Source organism: Nyctereutes procyonoides, unplaced genomic scaffold, assembly GCF_905146905.1.
Source record: "Nyctereutes procyonoides isolate TBG_1078 unplaced genomic scaffold, NYPRO_anot_genome, whole genome shotgun sequence".
NCBI lineage: Eukaryota > Metazoa > Chordata > Mammalia > Carnivora > Canidae > Nyctereutes > Nyctereutes procyonoides.
Window position 1 is genome coordinate 6,380,166 of NW_026575052.1, and position 21,316 is coordinate 6,401,481.

The window sequence follows — 21,316 nt, forward strand, 5'->3', positions numbered from 1 at the left end:
CCAAGCAGTGAGAGGATGGGGCCCTAGGCTTGAGAAGGATCAGGAGGCTGCTGTGTCCTCAGTGGACTGTAGGGGGCTAGGGCCAGGAGAAAGCTACTTAGGCATGTATTATTTATTTAAAAAGCACTTAAATGGGGCTTCCTATGTGATGAACACTGTTAAGTACTTTACAAATAGTAACTCATTTAATCCGCAAAACAGAGGCCCGAAGAGGTAAACTGAGAGTCACGCAGCAAAGAACTGAAGGTGCTTACACCAGGGCAGTAGCAGCAGAGGCAGCAAGGGAACATCACGTTCTGGATATTTACTGATGGCTCGGTGGTGGGTGTGAGAAGGGAGGAGTCAGGGATGATGCTGAGATTTTTAGCTTAACACCAAAAAGATTTGTCGTTTATTGGTCTGTGGAAGATTGTAGGAGAAGCAGGGTTTGGGTTGTTTTGTTTTTGTTTTATGGTTTCTGTTTTGTTTTGATGGGGACAGGATAAGAATGAATCAGTTTAGGGCAAGTTATGTCTGAGATGCCTATTGGAGAATTGAATGGAAATGTCTAACAAGTAATTGGACGTGGAAATCTGGAGCTGGGGAAGAAGTTGGAGTTGCTATGAGAACTCTCAGCTAATAAATGACATTTTAAGGTACCTAAGGGCACAAGACATCTAGGTGAGTTCACTTAGAAGGTGAATGTAGAGAGAAGAGGTCAAGGTGGTAAAGAGGAACCAGCAAGGAGATGGAGAAAGTGTGACCTGGGACGTGGAAGACCAAGAGGAGATGGTATCCCTCCTTGTAGCCATGGGATCAGGGCGTGAAGGAAAGGTTTGTGAAAGAAATAACACTTGATTTGTTTATTTGAATAAAAGATTGATAGTGAACCTTGCTGTTCCAAATGCATTACCTGTATATTCTCATCTAATTCTCATTGCAACCCTGTGAGGTCAATGCTATTAGTCCCATTTCACAGATAAGGGAACTGAGGCACACAGAGGTTAAGTCATGTGCTCAAAATCATATAACTAATAAGTTCAAAGCCAGGCAGTCTGGGACCAGAGCCCACATTCGTCACCCAAGGCCTGATCCTGTCGCTTCCCTGCTCAAAAAATCAAGTTCTCTGCTTTGAAAATTAAGTTATATCACAGAGGGCTCGGAGGACAGGCTATTCCATCTCTCTCAGGCAGCCCCATTTCTGCTTTGAATGCATCTACTGCATTCCATCTTTACGGTCCCACATCCTCAGCTTGCATATAGCGCTATTCCCTCAACATTTCAGCCTGTTTGGGGTCCATACTGGTGGTCTCTGTCCCTCCTTTACTCTCTGCATCAGCTTGCTCTTTTAACTGGCAAACTATTTTTATGTTTCATAGTTCAAATCCAATGGCCCCATCTTATGCTTTAACAATGACACCTCATTGGACAGGTCCCCGGCTGGTCCCTGGATTGGGTCCCCACAGGTTGGATTCCACCCATGACCAGTCCACCATTGCCATAGGCATGAGGACCATGGGCATTAAACATGACTGCCTACCAAGGGTTGTGGGTTGGCAGGCAAGCACCATAGATATTTTTAGTACTCTTTCCCTTCCCCTCCTCTTTCAAAAGCCCAGCCCTCCTTAAAGTTCATGCTATTGTATTTTCTACCTACCAGCCCTCCTTTTTGCTCTCATGAACTAACCTCCTCCTCTCCTGTACCAGTTTTTATGACTTCAACCTCCATAAGCATAATCCATCAGAAATCTTATTGATCCCTTACTGACTTCTTCCCTATCAATGAGTTTTTCCTTTCTTCCACCCTGGGTACCCCGGGTACTTGCTCCCATCCATAATTGCACTCAGAAAACACAATCCCAAATAATCTCAAGTCTGACTTTAACCTCATTACTATCATACCACACACAAGCATTTCTTCAACCTCATCAAGCCCTGCGGATCTTAATCTTGCCAGATCCTTGTATTTATCCTCCCTCTCACGCTCACCTCCCTCCTCACTCAGTAATAACCACTACACTCGCCTCCTTGCAAAAACCACTAACCCTTTGCTCTCTGTTTTCCTCTAACTTGTGCAAACATAGTTAAGCTCAGCTATTTCCCTACCCTCCACCTGCATCGGAACATCTGAACAGAGCTGGAAAATTGAAAGTGTTGTCACTTTAGTTTGATGTCCCCAAATTTCAAATGAGCCCTGGCAAGCAATCCTCCTCTACTTCCCCGCCATTTTCAGTTCCCCTTGAATTGGAGATCTTCTTGGATTACTAACAGTGGTTTTGGATGTTTTACTATGTCTTTGGAGACACAAGAGAACCCTAGAATTAGCCAGCTTCGAAACTCTCACCACACTGAATCCTAGAGACAAGGGGTTTAAACCACATTTCAACATTCTAACTCCATATATTAGTTTCAGTGGGATTCAAGGGTCTTGTTACCAAGAGTACCAGAAGGAAGGAACTCTTCCTGATGATTCCATCTTCCCCACCATTCACCTGGTTCAGAGGTCACTTCTGGGGTAGCTCCCACTTAGGCATACTCTCTCTTTTCTACAGCTCAACCATTCTCAGGTCTTTAGTTTGGTAGAGTTGAGCCCACCCCCAGCTCCAGAGGGGAGGATCCTGATTGGCTGAAGCCAAAGTAATGGTCTTGGCCATACTCATCATTTTGGGGATGGACCCTTACCCTGAGTTGGGCGACAGTGCTTTCTGCAGAACAATAATCAAAGTAAACTCTGTGGGACGCCTGGGTGGCTCAGCAGTTGAACATCTGCCTTTATAAAGCTCAGGGTGTGATCCCGGAGTCCCAGGATTCTCCCATCTTATGTTTAAAGGAAAAAAAAAAAGAAAGAAAGAAAAGAGAAAGCCTACATGAATGCCATAACCCCTCCAGTCTACTGCCCATCTTCTGCCTCCCACAGCTACACAATTGTCAGAATTTCCTCTCCCCACTTCCTAATTTCCCATTCTAGTTCATCACTCCTCCACTGAAATGACCCCAAGGTCACCCACACCTCTATGTCAAACCACATGGGCTTCGCTCAATCCCCACCTCCTCTGACTCCCCAGGATCATTTGACACTGTTGGTAACTTCTTTCTCCTTGAAGCCTCTTCTTCCATTGGCTTCCATGACATCGAGTGACTCTCCTGGTCTTAATCCTACCTCTATGCTGCTTCTTCTCTGTGTTCTTTCCAGACTTCTTACAGCCATGCATTCTGCGTAAGCTCATGCAAAGCAATGAAACAGACTCCTTTTGGGTCTCAGAAACTTCTAGTCATTGGGCCCCTAAGCAGGACTGGGAACAAGCAAAACAAAATCCTGATTTCCTTTGAAGACAGAACACTGTGTGGTTTGTAGAGGAGGCGGTCTTGGCTAGACAGCTTAGATCAACTTTTTCCACCCCTTAGCTTAGCATCTTGAAAGAACATGTAATAAGAAGCAGGGAGGTAAACAGGCCACTAGCAATCCACTTCTTTTTAATACATCCCCAGAGTCAGGGCCAGAGGACATCTCTGTCTGAGGTTAGACATCATCATCTCAGGGCTCTTGTTGTGGCTTTTCGAGTAGGTACCTGGGAGAACTCACAGCTGCCTTCTGCTGGACCAGAACTGTTTGTATCCTGACCATCTGTGGGGTCTTGCTTAGAGTTACAGAAAGACCTCTCACATGTGGGCCAGCTGTTGGAGTTTTTATATGCATATTTGGGAGAATTCATGTTTAGTTTATTAAGCTGGCCAGCCAGCCGCCCACCAGGCTTGGGATGGGCTTCTCCAACATGTCTGAGGCTTACCCTTCGTCCATGTAGTTTTCTCTGACAATTCTCCCTCAAAAGCTGAGTTTGGGGCCTCCCACTCTGTGTTCCTCTGGAAATCTTGTACTTTCAACACCTTTACGGTTGCAATTTGCCCCCACTACTTTCTGGGCTCCTCGAGGCAGGGGCTGTTGAGTCCTCTCACTAACAGCTAGCGTAGCCCCTGGGATATGGTACTCTGGGAATAAAGCCTGTCAGATGGTGAGCCAGAGAACCTCCAAGCACAGTCGTCCAGGATGCAAGCCTCAGCTCCTCCAGAGTGCTCATCCCTCATTCCAACCAGACGCTGCAGTGTTGCAAATGAAACTAAACCAGATGCAGAACTGACGTAGGAGCTGGTATTGTGGCAGGACTAAGGGACCAGTCTAGTAAAATGTTGGAATAATGAATCAGAGCAACAAACAACTGAAAATCAGATGTTTAAAAATACCATTTACCAGGATATGTGGCTGGCTCAGCCAGTAGAGCATGTGACTCTTGATCTTAGGGTCGTGAGTTTGAACCCCACTTCATAGAAATTATTTAAATAACCAAATGACACCATTTACTGGTGCGCCTGGGTGGCTCAGTCAGTTGAGCATCTGACTCTCGGTTTCAGCTCACGTCATGATCTCAGGGTTTTGAGATCGAGCCTCCTGTCAGCTCTGTGCTTAGTGGGGGAGTCTGCTTAGCTTAAGATTCTCTTCTCCCTTGGGGACGCCTAGGTGGTTAAACCTCTGCCTTTGGCTCAGGTTGTGGTCCCGGAGTCCCAGGCCTAAGTCCCACGTCAGGCTCCCTGCAAGGAGCCTGCTTCTCCCTCTGCCTATGTCTCTGCCTCTCCCTGTATCTCATGAATGAATAAATAAAATCTTAAAAAAAAAAAAAAAAGGATTCTCTTCTCCCTCTACCGCCTCTCCCTGTGCTTGCTCATGCACGCTCTCTCAAGTAAATAAATAAATCTCTTTAAAAAAAAAAAACATTTACAATAACATCAAAACATAAAAAATTTGAGCAGCCCCGGTGGCTCAGCGGTTTAGCGCCGCCTTCAGCCCAGGGCCTGATCCTGGAGACACAGGATCGAGTCCCATGTCAGGCTTCCTACATGGAGCCTGCTTCTCCCTCTGCCTGTGTCTCTGCCTCTCTCTCTCTCTCTCTCTCTCTCTCTCTCTGTTTCTCTCATGCATAAATAAATCTTAAAAAAAAACATAAAAAATTCTTAGGGATTTAATAAAAGATGCACAAGTCCTGTGTACCCTGGAAACTAGAAAATGCTGCTGAGAGAAATTAAATCACTAAATAAATAGGGGTACCCTATTCATGAATTGGAAGACTCAGTATTGTTAAGATGTTTATTCTGGGGGACCTGGGTGGCTCAGTGGTTGAGCATCCGCCTTCGGCTCAAGTCATGATCCCAAGACCCTGGGATCGAGTCCCACATTGGGCTTGCCTCAGGGAGCCTGCTTCTCACTCTGCCTATGTCTCTGCCTCTCTATGTTTCTCATGAATAAATAAATACATACATACATACATACATAAATGATTTTTTAAAAAAGATATTCATTCTGATGATCTATAGATTCAGTGAAATCCAATTTAAAATCCCAGCAAGTTTTTTTTCGAGAAATTGCAAAACTGGTTTTAAAATGTATATGGAGGGGATCCCTGGGTGGCGCAGCGGTGTGACGCCTGCCTTTGGCCCAGGGCGCGATCCTGGAGGCCCGGGATCGAATCCCACGTCGGGCTCTCGGTGCATGGAGCCTGCTTCTCCCTCTGCCTGTGTCTCTGCCTCTCTCTCTCTCTCTCTCTCTCTCTATCATTAAAAAAAAAATTTAAATGTATATGGAGGGGAACCTGGGTGGCTCAGTCTGTTAAGCATTGGACTCTTGATTTTGGCTCAGGTCATGATGTTGGGGTTGAGGGATCAAGGCCTGCTCAATGCTCAATGGGAAGCCTGCTTGAGGATTCTCTCTCTCTCCCTCTAACCACCCCTATTCATGCTTGCTCTCTCTCAAACAAATAAATAAATCTTAAGAAAAAAAAAGAAATACACCCGATTTTTTAAAAGATTGTATTGTTTACTTATTTGACAGAGAACACAAGCAAGGGGAATCGCAGAAGGAGAGGGAGAAGCAGGCTCCCTTTTGAGCAGGCAGCCTGATATGGGGCTCTATCCCAGGGCCGTGGGATCATGACCCAAGATGAAGGCAGACACTTAACCAGCTGAGCAACCCAGGCACCCCAACCGGATTTTTTTAAAAATGTATTCAGAAATGCAAAGGCCTTAAAATCTCGAGGAAGGAAAATAAAAGTTTGAGGACATACATTACTTGATTTCAAGACCTACTATAAAGCTGCAGAAATCAAAACAGTGTGTCATTGGCAGAAGGATAGATACACAGATTGTTGACACAGAAGAGCCCAAAATTAGACCCACACATATACATTCAAATAATTTTTGATGAAGATGCCAATGTAATTCAATAATTCAACTGGGAAAGAATAGTATTTTCAACAAACAATGCCAGAACAGCTGAAGATTCATGTAGAAAATAATGAATCTTTTTCTTTTTTTAATAAAGATTTATTTATTTGAGAGAGAGCACAAGTTGGGGGAGGGCCAGAGGCAGAGGGAGAAAGAAAATCTCAAGCAGACCCCCTGCTAAGCCTGAAGCCCAACATGGAGCTCCATCTCACAACCCTGAGATCATGACCTGAGCCAAAACCAAGAGTTGAATGCTTAACTGACTCAGCTACCCAGGCGCCCAGAAAAAAAATGAACTTTGACCCGTACCTCACACCATACATAAACATATACTCAAAATGCACCGTAGACCTGGGGTACCTGGCTGGTTTGGTTGGAGGAACATGTAACTCTTGATCTCTGGGTTGTGGGTTTGAGCCCCCCCCCCATTGGGTGTAGAGATTACTTTAAAAATCTTAAAAATGAAACAAGGGGTGGAAGGGAGGTGGGCGGGGGGTGGGGGTGACTGGGTGACGGGCACTGAGGGGGGCACTTGATGGGATGAGCACTGGGTGTTATTCTATATGTCGGCAAATTGAACACCAATAAAAAATAAAATCTTTTAAAAAAAGTTAAAAAGGGATCCCTGGGTGGCGCAGCGGTTTGGCGCCTGCCTTTGGCCCAGGGCACGATCCTGGAGACCCGGGATCGAGTCCCACGTCGGGCTCCCGGTGCGTGGAGCCTGCTTCTCCCTCTACCTGTGTCTCTGCCTCTCTCTCTCTCATTCTATGTGACTATCATAAATAAATAAAAATTAAAAAAATTAAAAAAAGTTAAAAAGTATCAAACTTATGGAAGAAAGCATGAGAGAGAATCTTCACAACATTGGGTAGACAAAATGTCTTAGGATATAAAATACACTAGCTGCAGAAGACCCAGTAACTAGAACTTGATTAAAATAGAACTATCTTCCTTTTCCAAAGATACCATTTAATAAAAGGATTTCAGAGCCATGTGAAGCATTGTTTAACCTCATATAGGACTTTAAATCTTTTTGAAAGAAAATGGCAGTTTCTTCACTATGCAAGCTTCAATTCTTCTAAATAGATAAACGCGAATATTAGCTTTCTTTTTTATTCAAGGAAATCAATGGAGTGCATAGCATAAGAGGACCCTTACTGAGATTGTTAACTCCCAGGACCAGGCGAGACCCGGTGGGTGACCTATTTATTTAAGGCAATTCATGTCATTACAGTCAGAAAGACTCCAGGGAACCCTGGGTGGCGCAGCGGTTTAGCGCCTGCATTTGGCCCAGGGCGCGATCCTGGAGACCAGGGATCGAATCCCACATCAGGCTCCCGGTGCATGGAGCCTGCTTCTCCCTCTGCCTATGTCTCTGCCTCTCTCTCTCTCTCTCTCTCTCTGTGACTATCATAAATAAATAAAAAAAGTTTAAAAAAAAAAAAAAAAAAAAAGAAAGACTCCAGATTCTGGACAAAAAGGTCAAAGGCGGAGTAGTGTCGGCAAGTATCTGGCCCAGCAGGTAAAGTGACTGTAAGCAGGGAAAATGAATCACCAAATCTGAAGGCAGGCCAATGGGGAATGCAAAGGAGAAAAGCAGAGGGCATGGTGGGTCAGGTTGACTCAGTGCAGAAGCCCGGAGCAATGCCAGTAGCAATGTTGCCCATTTCAAACATTCACTGGTGTTGCCTGTTTGACAGCTTAAAATAGCCAGGTAGGATCAGATATACTTGATCTAAGATCCTATAAGGTCTGGCCCCATTTAAAACCTATATGGATCAAAAAAACTGATTGCCAGATTTCTCTGTCAGGCACCACTCCCTGGACAGCTGCCATTACACTTCTGTTGGGCTTCATCTGGATGACTTTTCATCCTCTGCCCCACACTACCTGTGACTGCTGCAGGCATGCAGCACGGGCAGGTCACACATCCACCTTTTCCACTTCTTCCTGGGCACAAACATAGTCTGTATTTCCCAGCATCCCTTGAGGTAGGTTGTGGTCGTATAACTGGCATGTGGGAGGAAGTGACCAGAGCCGCCTCCAGGTATGGCCATAAAATGCCTCTTGTGACCTGTGCCATACTCTCAATCTCTCTCTTTGTTCATCAGCCAGTTGAAAGCAGAGGATGTGAGGGAGGACTCCAAAGTGGAAGAAGCCTGAATCCTCTCCCAGGACAATCCATTGAAGTATCCAACCAGACTGTCTCGGGGAGAAAATAAACCTGTATGGTCGTTAGCTACTAAGAGGTGGGGGCCGTTTGTTTCAGCAGCTAGCATTATCCTAACAAATACAGGTCTAAAGAGCTCTCCATGATAGCTTCCAATATGGCAGGAAACGTTTGGGGAGACCAATTTAAGCAGGATTTCCATTAAAGTGTGAAGGTTCCATAGGTATCTCAAGGTAGAGCCAGGAAGGCAGGACAAAAATCCCACAGCTCCAGGATGGTTTGGAGAGATCTGTCTGACTCCAAAGCCTACGCTTTTCTCACTCTTCCATATCACCCCAAAACAAAGAGGTACCTAGATATTTTGAGTGATGATCATAATGAGGATAGACTCTAGGGTTCTATATAATTTACTCTCCCACACATTTGTGCTATATATTATTGCAGGGCTTCCACCACTTGCCACAAGCGAGTGAGACTGAATATAATGACACCCTGGAATCCTCTTTTTTTTTTAAAGATTTTATTTATTTATTCATGTGAGACACGCAGAGACATAGGCAGAGACACAGGTAGAGGGAGAAGCACGCTCCCTGTGAGGAGCCCGATGAGGGACTCGATCCCAGGACCCCAGGATCACACCCTAAGCCAAACCCAGACGATCAACTGCTGAGCCACCCAGGTGTCCCTGAGTCCTCATTTTTGTATCAACATCATCTCCAAGGGCTCAAAGACGGGTAGTTAAAATTATTATCAATTTCCCTAGCCAGCAAACTAAATGTTTACCATTTAATCTGGTAAAAGGCTCTTGGGACTATGCCATAAATGTAGAGGTCTTCCTTCTCAAGCCACTTCTTCCTTTCTACCTCCAACATTCCAGGCATAAACTGGGCTCTTTGATGACTAAATGCATCTTCTTTCTCCCTGGTGATGTTGAGAGGTCAGGTGACTGAACCTCCATATCCTAGTTTCCGCATCTGTAACATGGGGGTATCATACCACACACAGTTGTTACAATATTTAAATAAGATAATCAATCAACTGATGGCATACAACATGCTATTCGTATTTATCCCCTGCCCCCCAACAATCTTCACTGTTCTCACCGAACATCAAACGAGTCTTGGCATTTTGTAAACACATTTGCCAGTCTTATTAGGGTGTCCATGCATTTTACACCTATGTATATGTCAGCCTGTGACCTTAAACTCCAAATAGAAAATCCATGGTTGCTAAATATTTATGGGTTTCATGACCACGGAGTGAATTCATTATTCCAACCACAATAAGAGATCATTGAGGACTTCCTATCTCATGAGTTTTATGCAAGGAGGATCTGGGCATAAGACTGTCTCTGCCCGCTAGGACCATCAGAGAGATGATTTGAAAAGGCAAAAATAAGTAAATAAATAAATAAATAAATAAATAAATAAATAAATAAATAAATAAATAAATTTAAAAAAATAAAAAAAATAGATGAAAAGGCATGACAGCTTATCATTCTTCAAAATAGCATTTTAAGCATCTGGCCACAGAAATACCTGCTCACTATAGAAAAATTACAGATAAAAGCACTACAAAAAGAGAAAAATACCCAAGAAACCATCGCTGTTGTCTTTTTAGAACCTACCCTTCCCATCCTTTTTGTCTGTTGCACATAAATATTTTACAAAAGTGGCATATTTTTGTAACCTGCTTTTTTCCACACCTAATAAGAAATCATGAATATTTCACACGTTATTTTTTTTAAGATTTATTTATTTATTTATGAGAGACGTAGAGAGAGAGAGACAGAGAGAGGCAGAGAGAGAAGCAAGCTCCATGCCAGGAGCCCGACGCGGGACTCGATCCCAGGTCTCCAGGATCAGGCCCTGGGCTGAAGGCAGGCGCCAAACCGCTGAGCCACCCAGGGATCCCCTATTTCACACGTTATTAAAGAGACTCCTGGGATCCCTGGGTGGCGCAGCGGTTTGGCGCCTGCCTTTGGCCTAGGGCGTGATCCTGGAGACCCCGGATCGAATCCCACGTCGGGCTCCCGGTGCATGGAGCCTGCTTCTCCCTCTGCCTATGTCTCTGCCTCTCTCTCTCTCTCTCTGTGACTATCATAAATAAATAAAAAATTAAAAAAATTAAAAAAAAGAGACTCCTATGGCATAATTTTTCGTGGCGCCTTAGTATCCATAATATGGATAGGTCACAATTTTTTTAAAAAGCAACCCCCTCATGTTGTACGGTTAGGTCATTTCCGATTTTTCACCATCATTAGCAACGAGCGTCTTTGTGTGTACTCCTCTCATCACATTCCCTCATTATTTCCTTAGAACCCACAAGTAGAAGTTAGCATCAAAGAAAGGGCACATTGTCAAGTTTTTTCCTACCCATTGCCATGTTCCCTATTATGAAAGTCATACAAATTCACAACCCCACCAGTAGTGCATAAGAATGCTATAATAAAGGCTTTTGTCCACGATGATTATAAAAAAAAATAATCAAGAAGATAAGCATTTGCTAAAGGCTCACCCCACGCCAGCTGTGTTTATTTGTTGAACTCTGTAGCCATGTTCCTTGGACCAAACACTGAAGGTCCTTCAGACTCTTAGTTTATTTAGTGCCTCTTTCAACACCCTGAAACTTTGACCCAAGTTTTATCTGAAAGAAAGGAGATTTCTGGTAAATATGGTTTTCAGTTTGGAAACTCAGTTCAAGCACTTCCTCCCCTTGTCCCAGCATGGACCACCTCTGTGATTTTAACTGCTGGGCATCAGTCGGGAGATGCCTTGGAGTGGAGACCTTAAGCGCTTATAAGAAATGAAAGAGCTGGTTTGGGGTGAAAAAGTCATGTTCTGAGGTACAAAGGAAAAACCAAGAACAACCCAACGGTTTGGAGTTTCATTTGACCTGCTCTGATAATATCGCTATGGCGATGGTCTCCATAAACAGTTTGCAAAATAGCAAGATGAAAAGGAACGAACAAGTTCCACCCAGGAGATCTGGAGTTATTTTAGGGATCAAGGCAGTGTCGTCTGGGGTAAAGATGGAATGCAAAATCTGTTCTTTTAATAATCATCCCCTTCTTTTGTGAGGCTGAACAAAGGCCCAGCAGATCTGTTCCTTTGTGCTGAAAGAAGCACTGACCCAGCGTCTTCAGGGCTGAGGAGGAGGTGCGGCCAAAAGAATGGAAATAATGGTTAATAACAGATGCTGAGATGATTCTTCTCACACCCTTGGCCTCTGAGACTCTGCTGAACCCGGTGTGGAGTCCAAGGGTGGAACACGGGTGATGTTGTCGGGAAGGGCTGGCCTGGTTGAGAGGCTGGGATTGGGACCCCGGGGAGCTGAGCTTGGTTGTCTGCCCCTGACCTTGATTCCTGGGCCAGAGGGGGTGGAGGGAAGCATCTTCAAGGCCACAGCCAGTCTCTGGGGCATCACCATCTGCCGCAGATGACATCTGCCACTCCCATCCTCATGCTGTTCTCTTTGAACCCCTGACTCAGCGAGTCCCAGTCCAAAAAGCAGAACTAGCTATTTTTTGCACCAAGAAAAAAATGTCAGGCAATACACTTGCTGAACTCCTTCCTGACCCTGAAGCTCTTATTCTTTGCACTTAACCCCTTGCTCTTCCCTTATTCTCTTTGGTTCCTTCTCATTCTCTCTCTCTCCCTCTCTCCCTCCCTCCCTCCCTCCTCTTTTAGACTCCTAAATTGCAAGCTCCAAGGAAAAGGGTCTTTGTGCAGCCACGGAGGCAGGAATAGTGCCTGGCACACAGAAAGTCCTCCATAACTGCCAGCTGGTAGGAACTGGATTGAAAAGCCCATGCCTACCCTAAAGTGGGCATTTCCCCAGCACACCTGGCACAATGGCTGTTTGTTAATTCACTCATTCGACAAATATTTATTGAGTACCTACTAGGAACCAGAACTTCTGGTGGGGACTGGAGCTACAGGGATGAGCAAGAGCTGGGGCCTGCCCTTACAGAGATCACCTTCTTGTAGGCTCTAATGCCTTGCTGGCGACCACAACTGTTGTCCTATCACAGAGCCCTCTCTGACCATTGGACATAAAGTCACACTCAACCCCCTTCTCAGTTTAATTTTGCTTCCCAGTGCTTCTCACAGGACATGATATATGTATAATATGTATGTCTCATATATATTTGACATATCAAATATATATATTAAATATTTTTTTTTCATTTTTGGTTCATTTGTTAGTCTTCCCAGGCAAAAATATACCCTCTTTGAGGGTGATTTGTCTGTGGTGTTCACTGCTGAATCCCTAGCACCATGCCTAGCACACAGCAGGTGTCCAAGTATAAGTCAAATCGGTTTGTTCAATGCCCTGTGCAGTCCTCTAGAACTTTCTAGCAGAAATCTCCAGGGAATGAGCTGAGAAGAACTCCAGAAGATCTTAACAACAAACTGCAACAATCCAGGACTTTACAGTTTATAAAGCAGAAAGGAATCCAGGGGTAAGCAGTGGCCTTCACCCCCATGATTTCCTTTATATTATTGTAAAGTAACAATAATGATGCCTACCTTTGGGAATTGCCATGGCAACCGGATAAGGGGATGAGTGCTAACCATCCGCCCTGGAACCTGGTACCCAGCAGGTGCTCCAAGCCTGGGGAGGAAAACTGTTGTTTCTTTGTTATTGGAGCTTCATCATTCCGTATGGACATTATTCTCCTTTGTCATTTAGCCAACAAGGAAAATCACTCACAGAAGCTTAATGATTTGCTCACAGTAGCTCAGGGGAGACTAAAATCCCCAGAGGGGCAGGATTCCAAATGCTGTGCCTTATCTGTATGCCCACAGCTGCCAACTCTGGCAGTAAAGTGCATTTTACCAGCACCTTCTAATTCCTCCTCTGCCCTTAATTTGACGTTCCTGTTTTCAGTTGTCACACCACCCTTGTCCCTGAGAAGAAAAGAGCTCCAGGAGGTAAGCCTCAGGGGAGGATGTGCATTTGGTTAGTCGGTGAAGGACAGATCTCCCTCCCACCCACCTCCCCAGCCTGTTCTGCAGCTTCCCCTCACCATGCCTCCCCGATTCCCCACAGCTCCCACTTCTGGACCCATGGCCTCCCAGCATCTAAGCCCATGGGGTTCTGGTCCTTCTGGTCCAACCAAGGGAGACAAACCAAGAGACTCATTAGCATAAACAAATCAGGAAACTTCTCGAAATTTGGAGATCCTCTGACTAGACTGTAAAGACTACCAGTAATTGAACTTCCTAAAAATAATTATATATATATAATTTTTTAGAGGGGGGAAGGGCAGAGGGAGAGGGAGAAGGAGAATCTCAAGCAGATTTCATGTCCAGCAGGAAGCCTGATGCAGGGTTAAATCTCATGACCCTGAGATCAGGACCTGAGCCAAAATCAAGAGTCAGTGGCTTAACCTACTGAGCCACCCAGGCATCTCCAATAATTATATTTATTTTATATTATACTTATTATATATTTATATGCTTAATATATACTTGTTATATATATTTTAAAATATACAACAGTATTTAATTCATTGAATATCTCAGTGTTAGGTGGTATGGGAGGCAAGTTACAAATATCCAACTCAGAAAGGCAGATATTATTGTTCCCATTTTATAGATTTAGAAGTTGGGGGAAAAAAAAGAAGTTGGAGCCCAGGGAGATGAATGATCTCATTGGATGTCATGTAGCTACCAAGGAATGAAGGCTCAGGATTTAAACCCAGGTCTGCCTGCCTTCAAAACTAATCTTCTTCTACCACGCAGAAACATGGGGGGAGCACTGGGGAGTTATGTGCACCAGGATACCTATCCCAGCATCATTTTGAAGAAACTTGGAAACATTCTAAAAAATACTGAAATAAGGGGATGGTCCTATGAATTATAGTGAGTGTAGCCAGTAGAATATTTTATGTTATTGAAAATGATACAAAGACTATGATGACACAGAAAAGTCTTTATGATAAAGGGAAAAGGTGAGCTACAAATATATGTCCATAGAGCTTATAGTTTATAAACATACACGTGCAGAGGACCGAAAGAAAACCTATAAATATGATCCTCACTGTGTGGGGAGATTCGGAGGGATTTTTCCCCCCTCTAGAGACTAATCTTTCTGCAAAGTGGTTAAATTACTTTACAATTTATAGATTTAAAAAGTAATTATCATAGGATGCCTGGGTGGCTCAGCGGTTGGGCTGAGGTCATGATCCCGAGATCTGGAATTGAGTCCCACATCGGGCTCCTGCAGGGAGCCTGCTTCTCCCTCTGCCTATGTCTCTGCCTCTCTCTCTCTGTCTCTGTATCTCATGAAAAAATAAATAAGTCTTAAAAAAACAAAAAAGCAATTATCAGACATGGTTTTCAGAAGTTCTATAGTTTGGCACACAGAGCCCAGAAACCAGTGTGCATTGTTTGAAGTTGCTAACTAGATAGATGACTTTCCTTTACCAACTGCTCCAACCCTGGAGACCCACCTGCTCCCAAGTGTTAGCTCTTCTTGTGCAAGCTCTTGCCCATGCAAGCAAGGGATATCATCCTCACCCACCTCTGTGTCTGCCAATTCAAGGCTTCTATCTGCTCTGACCAACATGGCAGCCATTGCCACGTGTGGGCATTTACGTTTAAATTAATTTAAATAAATAATTAGGTGCCTTGGTCTCAATGGCCATATTCCAAGTGCTTGACAGTCACACTCAGCTAATGGCTACTATAGTGGACAGCACAGATACAGCATGTTTCTAACGTAGCAGAAAGTTCTATCAGGTAGCACTGATCTAGCGTCTAGACTGAAGATAATCTCTTGAACTTTGGACCCCAGCCACCTGTTACCAATGGATTGGCTGGACCGTGACTTACTTTTCCATCCTAAGATTTTACCCTCTCATCCCATCTATACACTCTAGAGAGTTCAAGAGTCAGGGAAAATTCAGGATGGCCCCTCCCCACTAAAAGTTGGGATCTCCCAATTATGGCTGTTTGGAAGTGCTTTACAGAGTGAAGATCGATCAGGCAAGATCGTTTTGTTATTATGAACGCTCTCAACAGAAGCCATTCATTGATGTCCACCACGTGCCAAGCTCTGTATTTTATCTTCGTTAATATCACAACCCTGCAAGATAGGCTTTACTCCATTGTGTACCAAGATGAAGACACTGAGGCTCAAAGAAGTAAAAAGCAAAGCAAAACTTGCCCAACTTCATGATCCAGAATCCATGCCTTCAGACACCATGGCTCACCTTCTTTCTATCCCACCAATATACCTCAGGGGAAGAGGACGAGTCCAAGTCTCAGAAAACAATTCTCATTGGCCCTGCTTGTGTGACATGCCTGTTCTGGGACCAATCACATTGGAAGGAAAGATTATTACCCTAATTGGCCTGGCCTAAGTCATTGTCCGTCACTGTACTAGCAGGGAGAGTGACAGTCCCATTGAATTGTCTAAGGTTGGGGAAAGGTGGTTGCCAAATAGAAAGAAGGATGGAGGATCCCTGGGTGGCGCAGCGGTTTAGCGCCTGCCTTTGGCCCAGGGCACGATCCTGGAGACCCAGGATCGAATCCCACGTCGGGCTCCCGGTGAATGGAGCCTGCTTCTCCCTCTGCCTGTGTCTCTGCCTCTCTCTCTCTATGTGACTATCATAAATAAATTAAAAAAAATTAAAAAAAAAAGAAAGAAGGATGGAGCACACAGAAACCATTGCTAATTTGCTACTTTCACCCCACGATTATAATTGCCGCAGGGTTTCCCCACATAGTGATCTCATTCATTTTCAAAATGATCTCAGTGAGAACATGGATAGCAATTGCTATCTTTTATCCAGAACCTAGGTAAGGTGGCATATACTTTTCCCATGCATTACTCTTGATCCTTATACTTGCACATGTTATTCTTCAATAATGTGATTTGTTTTCTTACTTTGAGTAGAATTAGTCGATTTGATTTCCTGGACACTCAGACCTGATCTTCTTAGGTTCTCTGTGGTCTATTTCTCACAGCTGGCCCACCCCTGCATTATACGCTAGACTAATTCAAGTCATCCACATATTAAGCATCAGATCCTTTGCCCTGAGGCCTACACCCTCTCTTTGAGAGTTAAATGAATAAGACATTCACACACAGGATTACTCATTAGGTTGGGCGCCAAGGGGCCAATTCTGAAACAGAACTCAGTCTGCAAAGTCCAGCCAGAGGACTGGACAGTTGACCAGAGGCTGGACTGGATGCCCTCCAGAGGGCCCTGGAGAGCTGAGAGGTCTGAGTTTCAATGGTCAGGGGAGAAGGAGGAATGTTCCCGGGGCCATGGCTTCTCCTTGGATTGAATCCAGCCTACACAAGAGCCGCTTGGGGCCCTAGTTGTCTAAGTAAACACTGATTCCTTGACGAGTTTCCAAAATCAGGAACAGAGCAACTGTTTGGTTTGAACAGGCTGTGCTCTGTAAACCACCGCCTGCATATCACCAGGGCCCCATGTAAATATTTGAGCTACAGATTGGAAGAACATGACTTTTTTTGAAATCCCACCACTTCATCGTTAGACTTACAATGAATTTATGTGTTATCTCTGTTGTTAAACTTAAAATGAATTATGTGTTATTTCTATTTATTGGGAGGTCCAATTCTCTAATTTGATTATAGGCATCTTAGATGTGTCTCTACAGGGACCGTTAGGGTTTGGGAAAAGCCCGGTAAATAACATGCCACCTTTTCCTGCTTGAATCTGGAACCAAATGAAGGGATGACACAGGAATCGAGTTGGTAGAGATGAAAGTATCATTATCAATAGAGCCGATTATGGAGATGTTGGCTTTAGGGGTATGACTTAGGGTCTTTGTAATTCCTCCCTCCAGAACGAGGCAGATGTAACCACCCAGTCTGAGACAGCATTGGATGGGGGAGCCCCATGGAGGAACAGAGAAAACATTTGTGTTGCCAGAGGGAAGAAAGGAAGGACAGCACTGAGCCACCAATCAATGAATCCTCCTTCTCTGGGAAATAGCAAGACGGGGGACCGAGAGCAGCTGAGACGTTGGTGTGGTGGATCTCCTGGAAACGTGAAGGCAGAAAAAAAGGATGTTCTCCACCAATAGACACCTTGACAAATGTGAGGACCTGGTCAAGGATCCCCCCCCCCCCCCGCTAGACACAACTTTTTGGCAAAGATGACAATTCTTTGAATTGGAAAGCAGAACTTGATTTTGAAGGAAAGTTTACCATCAGGCATAGCTGCAACGATACCGATAACCCTCGGGCCACATTAGAGGTAGATAAACGGAAACTCAAATATTGTCCCCATTATTGCTCGGATCACCACAACGACATCACCTGCCAAGAACACGGCACCCTCTGTCCAACAGCAGACAAGACCTGTGTCACTAAAGGGCAGTGCATTGAGGGGCAATTAGCATTATGAATTTCAAACCTGATCCTTTATAAGCTTCCTCTCTTGGTTATGTGGCAGACTGGGTTTCTCTGGGCTCTGCACTCTCTCTGCTCCTTCCCATTGTCAACCCTGGAAAGAGATGAGAAGGTGGGTCTTTTTTTTTTTTTAAGATTTTATTTATTTATTCATGAGAGACACACAGAGAGAGGCAGAGACACAGGCAGAGGGAGAGGCAGGCTCCCCATGGGGAACCTGATGCAGGACTCAATCCCAGGATCCCAGGATCATGACCTGAGCCGAAGGCTCAACCACTGAGCCATCCAGGTGCCCCAGAAGGCAGGTCTTTTAATGTAATGCCCAAAGATCTGCAAGAACCTATCGATATTGGTTGGACGGAAATTGGTGGTATGGACTCAGTCGTAAGGGGTTGTGGTAGATGGAGCCTAAGGCTAGATGAAAGAGAAAGGCCAAGTGAGAGAGAGGGTACATGTGGAGGGCACAGGAATAGTCTAAGATGTCTTACATCATCCTCTTGACTGGGAAGCTGTTTGTGATTAGGGGGCTACCATAGGGTGGGCAATCTCCTTGGAGTAGACACTAGCTGTTTGCTTTGCAGAGGCTGCCGGGCATAAGGACAGGGTTTTACTTACATGGCGTCACCATCCTCAATTATCAGTGGCCTCTCTACCAAATTCTTCTCTCCTCATTGATGACCAAGTCTTGTCCTTCTTTCTCTGCAAGATCTTTCTCCCATCTGTCTTGTTTCTATTTTCACTGCTCACTGACTCCCGATCGAACTTAATGGAAAAACTTCTTACCTAGACTTCCTGCCTTCATCACCTCCTGTCTGCACCTCCTGTGCATTTCCTACCAGATTGATCTTTCTGAAAAACAGATCTGATCTGCTCAAGGCCCTCTGTTATTCAAAGCTCCCTGCTTGCTCCCCATTGCCCATAAAATAAAGTCTGAGATCTGAGGTCCTCAGGCAAGCATCCAACTTAACCCCCGCTGTTATCGTTCATACATCCTGCACACTAAGCTTAGAATGCTGGATTAGAAAGAAAGAGGTTGGGAAAAAGAAAGAAAAGAAAAGAAAAAAAGAAAGAAAGAAAGAAAGAAAGAAAGAAAGAAAGAAAGAAAGAAAGAAAGAAAGAAAGAAAGAAAGAAAGAGGTTGGGGGTAAACTGGACAAATGAACCAGATTTGCAGGAAACTGGTAGGAAGAAGAAACCATTTGGTATTTTTTTTTCATTTGGTATTTTTAATATTTACTGGATCTTCTTAAATGTCCAGCCAGAGGGGAATGGTGATTTATGAAATCTCTGCTTATGTTATATCCTTACAGTTTAAATTATGTTTACAGTTCAAAAACAGGGTAATATGTGTTGAAGAGAAACCATGGTACATTTATATGATACTTTACTCTGAAGCGATCTAAAAATCAGATCTTGAAGAACACTTTTGAAGTATACTCTGAATGAGATTGTAAAGTTAAAAAAAAAGTAGAAAAAACTTTGTTATTATAATGGTTTCCACGAAGAGAAAGTAAACTAGAATGTACTACAAAAATATATTGTGTGGTAGGATTATAAGAGACTTTTCATGCATTCTTTATACTTTCTTATATTTTCAAATGTTCTACAATAAGCATGTACTATTTTTATTTTACAACCAGAAAAGAATGTTTACAAGGTTAGTCATAAGGAAATGCAATTTGTTATAATATAAATTTATTAATTTATTTTTAAGATTTTATTTATTTATTTGAAAGAGTGAGACAGAACATGGATGGGGACAGGCAGAGGGAGAGGGGGAAGCAGACTCCCCACTGAGCAGGGCCCAACGGGGAGCTTGATCCTGGGACCCTGGGATCATGACCCGAGCCAAAGGCAGATGCTTAACCGACTAAGCCACCCAGGCACCCCAAGAGGTCTTGTTTCTTAGAAATACGTAATGTGAGGGACGCCTGGGTGGCTCAGTGGTTGAGCATCTGCCTTTGGCTCAGGCCGCGATCCTGGGGTCCCGGGATTGAGTCCCACCTTGGGCTCCCCACAGGGAGCCTCCTTCTCCCTCTGCCTATGTCTCTGCCTCTCCCTCTCATGTCTTTCATGAATAAATAATTTAAAATCTTTAAAAATAAATTTTAAAAGAGAAATATGTAATGGCACTTACAAATGGAAGGATTTGACATCTGAGCTCTGCTTTAGGATAACCCAGCACATTTCAAGCTATAGGTACAGAAAGGGTCTTCCATAAGTTGACAACGGTTGGTGTTGGGGGGTGGAGGGAATCATTACATTATTCTCTCTACTTCTGTGTATGTTTAACAATTTCCATTAAAATGTCCAACTTTTCATCCCTACTTCCAGCCAAAAGAATGAGAACTCACTGTCGTAAGTAAGCCTCCAGAATTACCTCTTCTGGAGCATAGACATCCCATAGTCGGTGCTCCCACTTTCCTGTAAAGGAGCACATGGCTGAGATTCTCCAGTCCACAAACCTGCAAGTCGAGACCAGCGTTCTCCAGTGGAAACAGAATGCAGACCACATACGTAATTTACAGTTTTCTAGGCCATTTTAATGAGAGTAAAAAGAAACAAGTGAAATCAGTGTTAATAACAATTTTACTTGACCCAGTATTTCCAAAATATTATCATTTCAACATGCCATATAAAATTGTTAATGAAAAAAATGTTTTTAAATAAATAAAAATTTTAAAAAATAAAATTATTAATGAGATACTTTTTTTTTCATCCTACGTCTTTAAAATCCGGCATGTATTTTATACTTACAGCACATCTCAATTTGACCTTGCCACGTTGCAAGTGCTCAACAACCGCATATGGCTAGCTGCCACCGCATTGGACAGTGGAGGCTTGCGTACCACGTGGTCAGAGCTCTGGATTTTTCTCTATCCTACTTCACACACATGGTTTAGTTCTTGGGCTGGCTTCTTCATGGCTGTGTGAGGACTTCCCATCAAAACCAGAGCGATGTATTTCTAGCTCACGATGAACAGGACTGAGACTCTGGCAAACATCTTCCAATGTCTCACTGACCCATATTGCCCTAGACCTGTTGTCCTTGAACCAACCATGGGCAAAGGGCACAAGATTGCCATGATCGCATAGAATAATCAGAGGCTTAGAGCTGGCATCAGTTCCTTGAGTCTCACAGCTATTAATCAGTAGAGGAGGAAGGTAATGGAAGTTGAGGCACCAACCCCAAAGTCTATATTAGGGTAGGTTCTGGTCCCCAGCACTACCGTCCAGACTGCTCAAATTTTTCTCCGTGATCCCCGGGAACAGTGAACACAATTCCTTGGTGTGGCACCTTTAATGACCTTCCCCACAAAGGAGTGAAAAGCTCATTAATAGGCCAGCTCGGGTGGCTCAGTGGTTCAGTGCCTGCCTTCAGCCCAGGGCATGATTCTGGAGACCCGGGATCGAGTCCCACGTCGGGCTCCCTGCATGGGGCCTGCTTCTCCCTCTGCCTCTCTCTCTGCTTCTCTCTGTGTCTGTTGTGGATAAATAA